The sequence below is a fragment of the Microtus oregoni genome, unplaced genomic scaffold (genome assembly GCF_018167655.1).
Source record: "Microtus oregoni isolate MIOR12 unplaced genomic scaffold, Mior012 000092F_ref0000046, whole genome shotgun sequence".
Taxonomy (NCBI): Eukaryota; Metazoa; Chordata; class Mammalia; order Rodentia; family Cricetidae; genus Microtus; species Microtus oregoni.
The window spans coordinates 3,683,074-3,699,387 of record NW_024544604.1 but is presented as its reverse complement, the minus strand read 5'-3'; positions in this window follow the sequence as shown (position 1 = coordinate 3,699,387).

Here is a 16,314-nt window from a genome sequence, read left to right as displayed (position 1 = left end):
AGAGTAGGTGTGTCCTGGCCAGGTTCCAGTTTGGGTAATTACAGGCTGTCAGCCTAAATTCCCCCCAGGATTGCAGTTAAATATGGTACCCGTCTTCACAATTAAATTTTAGTTCTAATAGGACACTCGGTTGTCATGTTACGTGACAGGTAGATAGCGGCCACATCGTACCCCAGAGAACTACAAAGAGTTCTCTAGGGCTAATGAGTGACCTGTCTGGACAGAAATGGGGTGCTCTTTCTGATATAGATTAACTGGTCACTATAGGACTTTGCTCATCACTAAAATTCCCAGTCAAATTGTTGGAAAGGAGGTCCACAGAGAATGGTGAGTCCAGGAGCATTGGGATTCCTTTATGTGGAAAGACACATCAGGACTCTAGGTTTCTGCAGGACAGATGAAGTCCCTCATCACTTGCGTCAGCTGTCACAGACTCTGTCCCGCCTTTTCTCTAAGGTCTTGCCATTCCTGCTTTCTCTACAGCCTAGAATGCTTTTCTTTTGTTCCCCGCTTCAAGGAACATTTTATTCAAGCTAGGCCCGGGAAAAGCACAAGTCCTTTTCTAAATAGTGACAGGGAGATGGGGGAAAAGTCTGGGATTTTAGGATTTGGTACTTAGCTCTCATAGACAACAAGAGGGCTGCTTTCCCAAATTCACAGTCATGTTTGTCAGTTTCCATCCTTGGGCAATTATTTCACACTGGAAATGGGAAGGCGATAATCTGGAGTGTTCGCAGCCAGTCTTGCCTGCAGAGGTGCGAGCAAGGAGGGAGATAGTGTGTTGTGATTAGAGGGGAAAGAAACAAACCCCAGTGATTGCAACGCACAAGGAAGGGTCAGCCTCATTATTCTAATGCATAGCTCTCTGCACCCATAGAAATATTTTTATTCCAACAAGTTAATTCCTTTAAGTGGTGAGCACCTAGTGTGGCAGACACGATTATCTTCCTTAGGTTTCTTGCAGCTTTCTCTGTGCCCACCGCCCGGCTAGGGGAAGGATTTCTGTGGCTCTCTTCCTGCAATTAGAAACAGCCCCACAGGGCAGAGGTTCAGCCTGCATTCCCAGATACTCCGCTGCTGCCGAAATAAGAGCAGCCTTTGAGAATATTCTCCTGCCAAAATCATTTTAGCATTTCACTGTCACACAGCGGGAAGCAGAGAGAGAGAGAACCCTTCATACACAGGCACAACCACCAAGACCTCATGAGTCTTCCCTGTGTTGGAGGAAATTAATTAATTTCCTTTTTTATTTTTGCAAAAGGAGGCCATAAAAACATAGTTCAAGATGTTACGTTTTCATAAGGAAGAAGTCTCAATTGTAAATGAGTTTCTCTTTTAAAACAAGGCTGTAATTAGATTGCCCGTGGTGAAGATGAATGGGGAGGGTGAAGGGTCTGAGCTTTTTTTCTGGGGAAAGAAACGTCCTCGAAGGTGGAGGCCAGGGCTGCCTCAGGCGGCCACGCTGGCGCTAGTGCCAACGACTATTCTCTTAGGCAAAGCTGAAAGAAAGGCAGCTTGGGAACCTAGGGGGCAAAAGGTAAGGCAATTTAGAGGGTGAGCCAAGGAGGTTGCCTAAGCAGGGGCCAGCGGCGCCAACAGGGGCGCTGTGTCTTCCAATCGTGGGTAGAGCTCTGTTATTTGTGTACTAAATCCTTTCTTTCCTTTCTTTCTCTACCCTTTCCCCCTCTCTCTCCCACAACCCCTTTCTTTTTTCCTTTAATCTGCCTATGTTTTGTTTTCTCTCTTGCAATATTGAAAGAATGGGAGAACTGGGTGGGTGGCCTGGTGCCCCTTCAGAAATTCTCTCTCTCTCTCTCTCTCTCTCTCTCTCTCTCTCTCTCTCTCTCTCCCTCTCCTTGACATTGACATGCCTGTTATATGTAGAATTTTGTTTCCTTTCAACTGACAAGGTCATTAAGTTGACCTTGATCAGATATGGTTGACGTCCCTACAAGTGGAAGAAATGTGGATGCACAGAGAAATACCCAGGGCACAAGCACAGAGGGAGGTCCGTCCTATGTTGGCACTGGTAGAAAGTGGTACTCTGCAAGCCACAGAGCCTCGGGAGCAAGCAAACCCGCTTACACATTGATCTTGGACATCTAGGCTCCAGAACCGTGGGAAAATACACCTGTGCTGTTGCAGATGCCCAGCCAGATGACAGTTGTAGAACCCTTGATTCAACACCTAACTCAGACTGAAGCTTTCTCCTCAAATACGGTCCACTGGCCACCTTGTCAGAAAGTGATGAGAGGATTGAAATGCAAATTCCTGGGTTCCATCCAGATGGAATTAAATCTCCAGGGTCCAAGTATCGGTAGTCTTTCATGAGCACTCCAGTTCATCCCCAAGCTCCCTGAAGTCAGGACAAAATCCTTGCAGCACGAATCTGCTGCGAGCTGTCACCTCTGGGTTGATCTGAAAGAGACTGCCCAAAGGCCTCACTGCCTGAACCCCACCATTAGAAAGACGTTCTTTGCACTTAACCATTGCCCTCTCCTTGGTGGGTTTCTTTTCAGTGCAAATAGCTCTTGGATGGAGGTGACAAATTAAGTCAATAACCTTTGAGTATGAATTCATTTATCAGCCGAATTCCTGTGGGATTGGACGGATGCCAAACCCAGGAGAAGCCAGAGAATGGGACTGCAAAGGGGGGCTGACAGAGCAATGCTTGGGAGGCTTGCGTGGTCTTCAGCAGAAGCTGCCTCCTTGACATTTTTGCTCCAGGTTAGCCCCCAGTGGGAGCAAGGTAACTCACAGATGTCTACTCCCTGTGGGGGGGGGGAGAAGAAGGAAGGGGGAAGGGAGAAAGAAGGAAGGATGAATGGAGAAGGGGAGGAAGAGAGGAGGGAGGGAGGGAAAGAGGAAGAGAAAGAGAGAGAGGGAGGGAGGGAGGGAGGGAGGGAGAGAGAGAGAGAGAGAGAGAGAGAGAGAGAGACTGGGCTTTTGAACTGACTGCCAGCTGTCTCCTGTCTTCTTGTTTGTTTCCCACTTGAAAGGCAAGGGCAAAGTCGAGCGGGCTTCCCTCCCTTTCTGGGAGGCAGTGGGAGGAGAGGAGGAGGTGTTAGGAGATGGTTCCAATAAGGACTGGAGTGGATATTAGCAGGAGCAAGGCGCAAAATGTTTTATCCCCAGTACCGTCCATCCATGGGCTCACCAGAACAGAAGGCAGGCAGGGACTGAAGGCCGGAGGTAGGATTTTAAATATTCCCTTTGCCCCAGCGGTTAACCTCTTGGCTGCTGGCTAACCTGAGATCCTGGCTCGGAGCCTTTCTCCAGACTCATTGCATAGGCCCAGGCCCCAGCAAGGGAGGTTTGAGACTCTGTAGGTCTGAAAAGAAAGCGCGTGTGTTTCTGCTGCTCTTGCTGGTGTTTATTTACACATTTGCAGGGATAAAGGGGGCATCCTCCCCACTCCTCCCAGCTTTCAGTTCAAGCTCAGTGTCCTTTATCCAAAGCAATTCACATGGATGAGAACATCCTATGTCCACCTCTCCCTGAATCCCCCAGGCACACTAATGGCCTGAGAGCATCAATCAGCTGGCAAGTGCCAGTATCCCAACTGTTGACATGTGGCCATCCTTAGAGAGAGTGGCTGCGGGGGGGGGGCGCAAATAATAAATGCCTACCTCATCTTGGAAACCATGTCGCTTGGGTTGATAATGAGCTGGAACTCAGAGCCCTCTTCAGGCCCGAGTACATCTCACTCTGCCCTCTGCCCCTACCCCATCCCACCACAGTATGCCCCTCCACATGGACATGTGTCTCCTGGTTTCTCATTTCCCACGGCAAAGGGAACATCCAAAGTAAAGGCTGCAGCAGACAGTTGCCCAGGATTCCCAAGCCTGTTTCTGGAAGCAGCAGATGGCTAGAGGGGAAGAGAACCAGTCAATCCAAAACCCTGGCTCACAAGCCTTGATTTTTTTTCCAAGATAATATTCATTTTGATGGCAGATACTTGGGGTCTCATCAGGGTTTCTGTTGCCCACTTCAGTCCTGTGGCGCACACCTTGTCTTTCTCTGTGTGCTGTCCCTTCATCAACCTGTGCTTGGCTTCAGGCACCTGTCTGTGGGGAACTACAAGGATCTGGAAGCACACCTATTCAGAGCTGCCTATAGGGGTTGAGCCTGAAACCCCTGCTGCCTTGAATTGGAAAGGCTCCTTTTACTCTCCAGAGCTTCCCATGCCTAGGGGGATGGGAATCCCAGAGTGGGCCTTTGCCAGGCTGCTTCCACTTCCTGTTCCCCTCAGCCCCCTTCCCCCCCCCCCCCCCCACACACCTTGCCCTTCTTCCCTGGGACTCTTCCTTAAAAAAACTCCTTGTACACAAACTCTCATTTTGCATTCTGCTTCTGGTACCCAGCCTAGGTTCTGCATACAAAACCCTGTTTTCCTTCCTTCTTGTTATGTTGGTGAGTTTTAAATGTTAATTTGCCACAACCTAAAATTACCTGGGAAGAGAGTTTGAATTGAGGAAATTATTCAGATCAGGTTGGCCTCTGGGCATTTCTGTGGGAGGCTGTATTGATTAGCCATTGATGGAGGAAGGCCCAGCCCATTGTGAGTCGTAGCTTTCCCTGAGTAGGAGAAAGCTAAATGAGCACAAGCAGGCAGTGTGGGTGTGGTAGTTTCTTTCTGCTCTTGACTGTGCGTGGGATGTAACGACATGATTGAGTGCCTACCTTGGCTTCCCCTCTGTGACCAACTGTGTCCTGAACTGTAAACCAAATCAACCCTTTCCTGCCTAAATGGCCAGTGGTTGAGACACTGTATCACAACAACAGAAAGGAAAACCAAGAAAATCGTTACTCCTCAACTTGAAGAGAGTTAGAGTCCCCTAGAGGTGTCCCTCAAGGTATGAGGGGCTTTCCAGGGAGCTGCGAAGGAGGACCAGATCGGCCTCCTGAAGAGGTCACACATTGATAAGCTGCTGTCTCACACTGACTGGAGGAGCAGAAGTGAGCTGAGTGCTAGCATTCACCTTCCTGCTTTCTGGCTGTGGACATGTGCTCGACCTCTCCACGTCCGCGCTGCCATGCCTTCCCCTCAAACACTGAGCCAAAATAATACCTTCATTCCTCAAGCTGCTTTTGCTGGGTATGCTGTCATAACAGTGGGGGGAAAGTAGCTACTATACCTTCTATTGAAACCAAGCAAAAGAAACGTTACCTTCCCCACCCCCATTTCTCTCTCCAAGTGGCCTTTAAAACAAAGCAGATCCTCCCCTGACTCTACCTTAGAGGGCCCACTACCATTCTTACAAAAAAATTCAGAAACAAGCCTTTTGCATTGCCCATCCTACTCAACATTTCTTCCCTAAAGACACCTCCAGCCCAGGCCACATTTCTTATCCCCTGGCCTAGGAGAACACATTATCAACATCAAATATCCACTCCTGCTTCCACAGTTTAGGAACATCGAGGAGAGTGCTGTCAAATGGCTCCTGCTAAAGTTCAGGTAGAATTTCTTCACCCTTCCCTGGTCACAGAGCTGTCAGTGAGTCTCAGAGTCTTGCCAAAGTAAATGTATTCCCCTTATCTCAGCGTCCAAGGCCCTTTGCCATATGCCTTATGTGCTAGCTAGTGTTTGGCTAACACACACAAATAACACAAGCAAGCAAGAGTCATTTGGGAAGAGGAGACCTCAGCTGAAAAAAATGCCCCCCACCAAATAGGCCTGTGGGGGCATGTTCTTGATTAACTATTGATGTGGGACTGCCCAGCCCAGGACAAGTGGTGCCACCCTTGGGCAGGTAGTCCTATGCTGTATAAGAAAGCAGGCTGAGAAGCCATGGGGAGCAAGCCAATAAGAAGCACCCGTCCATGTTCTCTGCCTCAGTTCCTGCCTCCAGGTACCTGCATCGCTTGAGTCCGTACCCCGGCTTCCCTCAGTGATGTGTAACTGTAAGCTGAAATATTTTGCTCACCAAGCTGCTTTTGGTCATGATATTTTCTCCTAGAAATAGAAACTCTGACTATGATACCATATAATGTTGTGTGCATTACTTTGACAAATTGTCACGTGCCATTTGCTCTCAGTGAGAAACTGGGTCTAGGAACAGAGTTGCCTTTCCCCCTTTCCAGAACCAAGCGTGTTTATGCCGAATGCTGTTGCGGTTTGAAGGAATCATGCAGTGAGATTCCAGCTGATAAAGCAAAGGGCCAACCCACCAGAACCAATGCGTTCTGATGGAGGCAAACCCAGTTCGCAAGGCGCTGGGCCCGCCATCTTTTGCATGTTGACTGATTCTCACAGTGGATCTCTTGTGAAGCAATAAGCACTTTCCCTTGGTGCAAGATCTGGCAAAGTATGGACTATCAGGCACGATTTTTCCCATGTACGGGTATATTGGGTCATCCCCTTCGCCACTCTGTGGGACCTCCAGTGGAAAATTTAGTCACACAGTCTAAATTTAGTCACACCTTGACTAATCTCTGCTCCGTTCCCTGAGATTCATTAGAAGCCACCTCCCTGCAACTATCTTCCACTTGGAAGGACACATAGTCAGGAAAGAAGTCTTTCATACAGATCACATTGGGACCTTCAAAGATAAAGGGACATCTGGGCTCAGAGAATTGCCTTTGTTCTGCATGTGTATATAAACTGGAGACTTTATAGAACAGGAGGAGAACAGGAGGAGAAGAATAAAGGAATGAACACAGAAAAGTAAGTAGTGGAGAGTTCATTTCACCCTCTAAGTCCCTCGCTCGCTGTGAGTCTTCTTCTGGACCCTGAGGTGACACTGAGAGGTCCCCAATAAAGTGCCCTCCCAGATCCCTTGTCTGGGGAATGGCTGGTGAAGTTGATCTACTTTTATGACAGGAAAGAAACCCAAAATCCAAATGGTCGAAGAGTCAAGGCCTTGGCACCAAGAGGAACGGTAGACCATTTTCTGTGAATGAATGGTTACTCTCAGGCACCAATATTAGAAAAGTGCCATTGTTCTACCTCTTTTGATTCACACAGAAACTAAAACAAAATGAGAATATGAGCTTACAGTCTGATTCCTGAGGCAAAGGTTCTCATCTCTGTGTCAGAGCTAAACTCTAGAGATGGTGGCAAGGGGGAGCGAGCAGTGGAGAAGAAGCATATGGTGACACGAGGTTGTACTAGAAAGCTAGATCAGAGAGCGGCCCCAAGCTGGGGGAATGAGGGTTAGCCCAAAGTGGAAGGAAGAGGCCGGATGGAAATGTGGGCAAGAATGGCTGCCTTTGGACAACAGTCTCTATTTCCTCACTTTAAAATTGTGGACTCCTAGATTTGCCTAACCGCCCCTATGGCCCAAAACAGAAACATGCGAGGTGAATATTCTCAAGGCCACAGGGATGATTGGTCCACACCACAGGTTAGCTTTATCTTATAAGTGATGCATGCTGAAGCAAGAATGGGACCTCCCACTTGGCCGTCAAAGCTTAGAGCTATCCTCTTGCCTTCTCAGCCACCTCCTCCTTGCTCATCCGTCCCCATCAGTATTCTGAACACCTCAAGAGTGCAAACTAAGGGGCTGGAAAGAAGGGGAGCTGTAAGAGCGAAGCAGCAGAGCTCCCTCGTTTTTATTGCTATGCTGCCTAAGTTCTATTACAAAACCCCCCACTTCTCCTCACCATTAAAACGGAACAGCGCTATAGCAAGTGGTTAAGTGCTATGAAATCAAACAAGCCTCGGTGCGAAACCTGTTTTACCTCTCTCGAACAGTGTGACCTTGAAAAATGCACTGACATTCTTTGAGCCTCGGTTCCTTCCTCTCTACACAGGGAGACAAATAATGCTGGAGAGTTCTCCAGGGCTCCAAGCACAGAGAGGCTAGTGTGAATTGTAGGCACTGTTATTTTTATTAAAGGACTTGGAACCTAGTCGTCACTAAGCTGAAGTCCTCAGCAGGAAAGGACAAATCAGCATGCGCATTAATTAGGCTTTCTCAGAACAGAAACGATTTAGCTGATAGGGGCGGTGTCTCTCAGGATAAGGAAGGACAGGACCAGACTAGCCTTCCTGAGAACAGAATCTATTCCAGGGCTAATCCAGGGATCAGAATCCTCCTCCTCCAAATTCCCCCATGCTGCGGGGAATCGCTAATACTCACAATTTAGTTTGCCTTTGGGTGGGAGTGAAGGCAGTCCGTGAGAATCTCCCAGTGTGTGGGCGGAAGGATGTAGTGGGAGAGACCTGGGATGTGTCTGGAACTTGGTGGACTGAGCTAACAAACATCACTCCTACTGCAAACAAAGGTAGCTGGCAAAACATACTGAAAAGAGAGAAATAAGTAAACAGCTTGAGAAAGAGGGAGGGAGGAAGGGAAGAAAGGAGGGAGGAAGGAAGGAAGGAAGGAAGGAGGGGCAGGGAGGAGGAGACAAAAGGAACTAGTATTTTTCAGATACTAAGCCAGACTCCATGTTTCCTGCCCCCTGAGCCAGGCTGAGGAGTGTCTTTCTACCGGCCAGGCTCCATCTACATCAAGGTTTCCTCAGCTCTGTGTACTGGGGACACTTTGGATTTCTAGTGCTGCCTATGGATTCTTTCTCACAATTATGCTTTCAAACAAAGAAAATAAAATGTTCTTGAAGTATATTTAGCAAAACATCAATTTCCTACATGCAAAATATCTGTGATTCACTAGGGACTAGCACTCTGGATACGACAGCAGTTTTGTGCCTACAATGCGATGTGAAGGAAATGCTAAATTTGAATTTAGTATTAGTGAACATGAGACGATCTCAAATATAAATGATGAATTCAGCCACCCATATTTAGTGGGAAAAGAAAACAAACCCACAGTAGGACCTTCCCCCTTCAAGGAAGAGGGGAAGGAAACGATGTCCAAGGCATTCTGGAATGTAGCCCATGTTCTATACCCATGACTGCATGTCTGTGGACGGAGAACATGGCTCCCCCGAGTTGAATACTTTGGAAGAAATTCTTCTGGTTTCTGTTTTGCCTGGACTTCTCCAAGGTGGGTACAAGAAATAAATCTGTTCCAAGGATGCATTTAGTTAGCACCACAAGCCCTGCCAGACAGTTACAGGGGCTTGTCGCTTGTCTAGGAACAGAACAATCTATACACCTCTCTGCTTTTTAAACTTCAAGGTGCTGTAGCAAGGCTGTAACATAAGAAATCGCACTTAAGTGGCTCGTCATTGAAATTTACCGCAAGAGGACTGGTTAGTGATCAAGACTAGTGTGGACCAGGAACTCATGAAATGACACTCTCATTATGAGTTTTTTGTGCCAGGGGTTCCTGTACTTTGGAATTCCTTTCTAGAAGCTTTCTCAATATCTCTTTGATGCCTGAGTTGTCCCACAGGACTGTCTTACAGAAGGCCTTACCTTCCATATGGGCTACGGCCACTGAAAATATCTTCCATAGTATTTTCTATGTCTCCATCCTATGTCTTGGATGGAGCTCCCTGAGTCCAGTCTAGGGCTTGAATGGGTTCAGTCCAGGCTTCTCCCTTCACTTCTAATCAACATCAACATCTGCCAACTCCTTGAGAGGATGGTCAGATCACCTAGGGAACTCGAAGGCTGCTGCCTATAGGGATGTTCCAGGTTTCATTTCAGGAGGGAAGTCTGACCAGCTGTCACCTGCCCTTGTTCTGGCTGCCATGATGCCTTTGTGCTGTATTCCTCCCATTTCTGGCAGGCCACAATTTCTGGCATTTCTCTCTCCTCCTTGGGCTCTGCATCATTTGTTCTTCATGAATGGCTCTTGTTACAACCTCCAGGGCCTCCCTAGAATGCTCAGCAATGGACTTTTCTGGTCGCTGTCATCTCTTGCCTCCAACTAGTGTGATAGCATGTTTTCCTCGGTTGCTCACAACCCATGCAGGGAAAGGGAGGCAATTCCTTTCCCGAATTAGGAACTCTTCCACAGCTTCTCGTGGGCTCCTATCCTGTCTTCACATTGGTAGTGGACGTGTGGAAAGCAAAGGTGAATTTGTGAGAGCTTTGCCTAGATAGACAAATAAATGCCTACTCACACCAGACAGGGCACTAATAGACCAAAGAAATAATTCCGCCTAAGTCTAACTTAATGAACCAATATGCTTAATTATGAAATTACTTATAGAAGTGTGGATGAAGGGTTGTGTATAGAAGAATGGAGAATTTATGAATGGCTATACCACCGAAGTCAGATTTTCCTTTCTTCACAGCAACATTAATAGGTCAGGGTGTTGTGGGAGTAATTACAGCTGCCAAGAGTTCAAAAGGTCAAAGGCCATGTCATGCCTGGAAGATCTCTCCAAGACAGATATCAGCACACAAAGGAGTCCCATGGTAGAAATGCGAAGACACCAGTCTGCAGACATCAAGGGGAGAGAAGAGGGGAAGTTGTGAGTGGTTTTATGTTTCAGCTATGACATTCTGAACAGTGACATGATCACAAAATGAATTGCCATTTGCATTTTCTCACATACTCAGTGAGATTTTAATTTGTGACAATCAATGGAACTTATTAATGGTCTTCGAAAGAGATATTGAAGGTCAGTGCTCATGGGTGGCGATCTGGATGACATAGCATCGCGGGTAGAGTAATCAGCTCTGATAAATGCAGGATCCTGAGGAGGCAAGAAGATCTATAGAGATACAAAACTAGATTCCAAATGGCCAGGATACTGTGAGCAGCCGCAGCACAGCATGCTGTCTTTCTCTTGCAATGAGGGATAAGAAATTGTCCAAGAATGAGGCTTTGGCAAGGAAGAACACAAAGAGATGGTTCTTGGACCCGAACAGGAAGAGATGGTGCCAGGATACTATGAAGAATCTTCACAAGTATTGATTGGACAGTAAATAAATATGCAAATTTCTCTTCACTGCTCATCATTCTGAATTCTTTGTCAATAAATCACTCTAGCTCACAGAAACCCATGAATTTTGTAGCAACTTAAGTTGCTTCTCTAGCTGACTCCTCCAAAAGTACTTGCACAGGTTTTCCAGACAGCACAGAGGTGATTCTAATCAAAAGTTGTTGAGTTGCAGCAATTGAATCTGGACTCCAGCCTTGAGAATTCAGTATTCTTCACAGTCTGTCTCAGGGTGCATGAGGTAACCCTTCATTCTTAGTCTAACAACTTCTGTTTTGTCCTCTGAATTTGAACAATAAAAAACAACAGGCTAGTTGTGAAGCCTAGTTAACGTGTCTGTCTCTTCCAAGTTCAAAATTCCTATTTAATTTGAGCAAATGACTTATTACAATAAGGATAATCATTACCTTTGCCAGGCAAAGAATATTAACCCAGAGATGTTTGGAACATCTATCTTCTTGGAAGTAATTTTCTTTCCCGTGTTCTTCCTTTCTCTTTGCCTTGGTGAGTTCTAACTTTAACTTGAGGTATAGCTTGGGTTTTTTGTTTTGTTTTGTTTTTTTCAGTCTCTTTAGGGCTCCAGATTTTCTCAGGCATTTGAAACTACTGGACACTTTAGGAAGAGTCTGTCTCCGCAAAGGTAAGTAAATACTGCCATGTTGCTTCCAGATGAAATGACCTGGCTCACAGGGTTGTGAGGAGAACTGCAGGCAGCTCCCTCAGTCCAACACCCTCATTTTTCCCTCATGAGTTCAAAAGGCCCTGCGCTGGTCAGCAGACTGCCTGCATATTCTGAAGATTCATGGCATGACAATCTAACAGATGTGTTACTGCCTCGAAATGGCTGAGGACTTGATTGGCTGACGAGATATATATGCTGATAGAGGAAAGGGGTATTATTCTTCATCTGCTCAATTCGTCATAACGAAGTCCTGTTGGCTGGGCATCTTCATCAGTTCAGTTCTGAGGTCCAGATGCTGTAAGGTAGTTCTAGTGCAAGCTCTCTTCCTGGATTCCAGATGGTTGGCTCCTTGTTGCCTTGTCTGGCATTCCTTGGTTGGGCATGTGAGCTCTCTACCCACCTTCTTATAAAGTCACTAGTTTTAACAGGTTATACCCTCACACTTGTGACCTACTTAATAGTAATGGTCCTCTAAATGGCCTATTTCTAGATACAATCAGATTAGTGACTAGGGTTTTCACATGTAAGTTTGCATCAGTATACCATATAGTCCACAAGAGTCCTTACTAGATGTATTCTGGAAGGGCCAAGTGCTGAGTATTCAAGGCAATTTGAACTTGGACCTATTTGGAATCATAACAGATCCAGGAATAAATACAGGGACTGAATGCAGCATATTTTACTAGGACTGGCTCTGTGAACATTCAGCTGTGCCTCTTTTGATAGATGTTTAAACCCAGGGTTCACAATTTCAGGAAGAGAGTGTGATTTCCAGGCTTGGGTCATGCACTCCAATCAGAGCCTCTGAACGAAGTGACAGTGTATTTTTTTTCTTTTTGGTTGAGGGGATGATATATTCTGATTGGCTGGTTTGGCTTGCATGCCTGCCTGTGCACATACACGGAAAAAGATAGCCGTTTCCAAATCACGCAGAGCAGTTTTGTCTCCAGCAAAGGGGTCTTGTTACATGGTGAAGAGAAGTTTGACGAGCCAGGATTTTACAGATAGAATGTTGAAGTATAATATTTTGAAGGGAAAATATTATTGGGATCAAGGAGTGGAAAAGTTGCTATGCACTGTCCACTTGATCTTTTCTTTTCAGCGTGATAATGGCGTGAAGAACCAAACTTAGATCTTCGAGATCGTCACTGGTCCATGGGGTTTATTTCCCAGATAGATTAGTGTAAAAACCTGTCTAAAGGCCAGATGCTAGTTGTTTCGTCATAAAATGTTGTAACCTACAGTTAAAAATCTCTGCTTGCAAAAATACAATAAAATGAGTTCATAGGTTTTGACCACTTACATTCAACCTGCTATGGTCACCAATATTGAATACCTTTCCAAAATCTCATACTCCATTCTTTTATATCTTTTATATTTATATCTTTATGTCTTCTTCCCTAACAAGGCCTTGATGTTTCTCCGTTAATTACTCCTTCCCTGAATAAACCATGTAACGTAGGGTAAGAAAACCCCTATCACCAGCAACAAAAGTAAATTCTGATTCATGTGAACCAACTCCCATACTCCATTCTTCTACCCCCCTAACTGGTTCAAAGTCACCATGGGGAATGCCTATGGAAACACGAATAGATCCAAGACAATGGCTTTTCGTATTTGGAAGTAATATACTCTCTATTTTTTGGATATGGACGACAGTCTCATCATCTCAGTTTGGGCTAACAACTTCCTTGCTTCCATGGAGACCTGCTTGAGGAAGCCTAAAGAAGGAAAAGGTGACGTTCCAAGTCCTCAAAATATCAAATTGTCATTAAGCTAGTAGTTAGGCTATAAGAAAAGCAAAAAAAAAAGATATGGGTCACCAAGATACCACAGCTGATAAAGACACTTGCCACCAAATCTAATGACCTGACTTCAGTTCCTGGAACTCACATGGCAGGAGGGAAGCTACTCCCTCAAGCTGTCGTCTGACCTAAACACATTAAAGTAAATAAAATGTAAATAAATAAATATAGAGACAGGGCAACAGAACACAAATTTAATCCAAGCAGCAAACAGACTGAAGTAGTAGAGGTCTTGGGCTATTATTTAACACCCCCCCCTTTAACTTCCATGGATCAGTTTTCAAATCTTTCAAAATGAGGGCTGTACGAGTACCCACTTGCAGCATTATTGAGTTAAATGAAAAACTACTTTAAAAGGTCTAAAATCGCCAGCTGTTGCTACAAATTAAATGACAAACAAAAGAACCATTAAATTGCATAATGGTAGCAGCTGACCTGCCAGACAACTCAACTTCAAGCTGGAGGCCTAGCTGCTTCCAGCTCCAAGGGAAAGTCAGGTCTGATCCCTGCATTTGCATTCTTGAGTCGGGATAAGTAGCCAGCAGCTACCAAGCCTGTGATGGAGGAGGCTTTTCCTACTGCAATGGGACAAGAGGAGAGGGCAGAGCCAATAGCATTTCTAGTTTAAGCCCTTGATTGCCTCACATCTGCCAATAACCTGGTGGCCTAGCAGGTCACGTGGTCAAATTCAAATCAGTACAGAGGAAGGGACTGCAGAGTCATATAGCACAAAGTGTAGATAAAAAAGGAGGGGCTGGAGAGATGGCTTAGCAGTAAAGAGGTCTTGCTGCTCTTCCGTAGGACTGGATCCCAGCACACATTAACTCAAGATGGAAGAGATATGCCAATCCTTCTATGGCCTCTTCAGTTCAGGCGTGTGTGTGTGTGTGTGTGTGTGTGTGTGTGTGTGTGTGTGCAATAAATAAATAAATAAAAGCAGGGTCTCCAAAACAGAAAAAGGAGGAAGAGAGAAATTGGAAAGCACAATGTCACAAATCACAAGCTCTTAGAATTGTGACCAAGTCAGAAAGTGGAAGTCATGGCTCTGGATGGCTAGAGAATCCTGGGAAGGCCCAGAGATGCTGCAATGTCCATGCTGGATTAACAGAGTGACAAATAAACTCTTGGGAATTCGGGTTTTAAGAAAAGAGGAATGCTTCTTAATGCCTTCTTCATAAAAGAATATGTTCCCTTATTGGAATATGTATGTTTTTCAAACTTACTTTACCAGGTTAAGTTTTTCAAACTTTTTAACCAGGTCGTGAACTATGGAAAAGCATTAGTGAAGAGTAATGACCACTGGAATCTCGGTCCTCCAACACTTTGAGAAGTGAGCTACGAAGCAGTTTTCTCTATCTTCTTTCTAGTGTGGCTTTGAAGCTTAGGTAGGTAGTGTTTACTCTATGGGTTAGAAGTAACCCTTGATTAGCTCTGTGCTTAGCATATCAGCCACAATAAGCCAATAACACTCAGCCACTCCCTTTCGAGGGAGGTCCTGAGTGCTATCCTAATTTACAGAGCTTTGGTTCCACCCATAGCTAAGCCTATGTTTTCTCTGATGCTATATAGGCTTTTTTTTGTTGTTGTTGACGTTCCTCTTCTTCCCAGTTTACTCTTCCACAATCCTCCCTTGGCTATACACATCAGACAAAGCCTACATGTTCCTCCAATGCTCTTCACGTTGAAGGCACCACTACCATGCAGGTCAACATGAATTTTCTCTATGGATTGCAATTATTGTCTTTTAGACAGTAGATAGAAACCATTGAAGAAAATCATTATTCCATGTACCTAGAGACTGGCTGCCCTCGCTCACCAGCCTTGTGTGGATGATGGTGTAGACGGCTTGGAGCTTCTGTTTACAGAGCCAAGATTCTGGTAAATTTGCAATAAACTTTTTTTTTAAAAAAATTTGTTTTTTGAGACAGGATTTCTCTGTGTAGCCCTGACTGTCTTGGAACTTGCTCGGTAGACCAGACTGGTCTTGAACTCAGAGATTCGCCTGTCTCTGCTGGCTGAGAGCTGGGATAAAAGTTTTGTGCCACCACCTCCTGCCCAATAAACATTTCTACGGGACCTTAATCCGCTTACCATCTTACAGTTATGATACACATATAATCCACATCATACACGTACTCTGGTAGCTCAATACATGCCAAATATGACAGTTGTAATTCATTCAAGACCACTTTGAAACCAAGAGATCAGACATGAGAAACTGACAGGCAGCCTAGTTCTTTCCCTTGTTAGTTCTGGGTGGGATTTTGATTTGAAGACTTTGGGAATGCAGTCCACTGGCAGCTAGCTGTACAGGAGTGACTCCACTTGAATGTCCAAACCGGTCAGAACCAGACTATAGAAAGCCCTTGAAGGCACAAGAAGTGGCCCAGCCTCTAGAGTCAGTGAGGAGTAAGATGGAGATAAGGCGACTTACCGCTCCCCACCCCTGCAAGCTTATATCCTTTCAAGGATACCAACTTGTCTCCAAATGCTATGTCTTGGACAGAAAACACAAGGGACAGGAAGGACAGGTGTCACGTCCTGGTTTCTAGCCTGAACGACTGATTCTGTCCCTAGGTGAAAGGCTGCTGGTGGTGATTTGCCCAAGGAGTGCCTGCCTCCTCGCTCATGCCTTCAGTGCTCACGAATGGCTTTCTAATGTAACTGCTTTGGGAAATGAATGTAAGAACCACAGAGTACTACTAATGCCCATCAAGCAAAAGGGCACGGAGGGAGGGATTGCAATGAGAGGATTTACATGCACTACAGACTGTACAGGCTTGTTCCAGCAAGCGTATTAAGGCATGAAAAGCAAACTAGCCAACAACAGCAGCAAAAAAAAGCAAGGCTACTTCCATGGCAAGTCTGAGTTCAGAGGCAATTTAAAGTTGTTGTTGCACGGAAACTCTGGAAGACATTGGGAACTGGAGAAAGACACTGCTTTCTATTAGCCCAAATGAAGGCACCTGGTTTGAAGAGGTTTAGAAATTCTAATTTGTAGTAACTGGGTGGTGAAGAGACAAG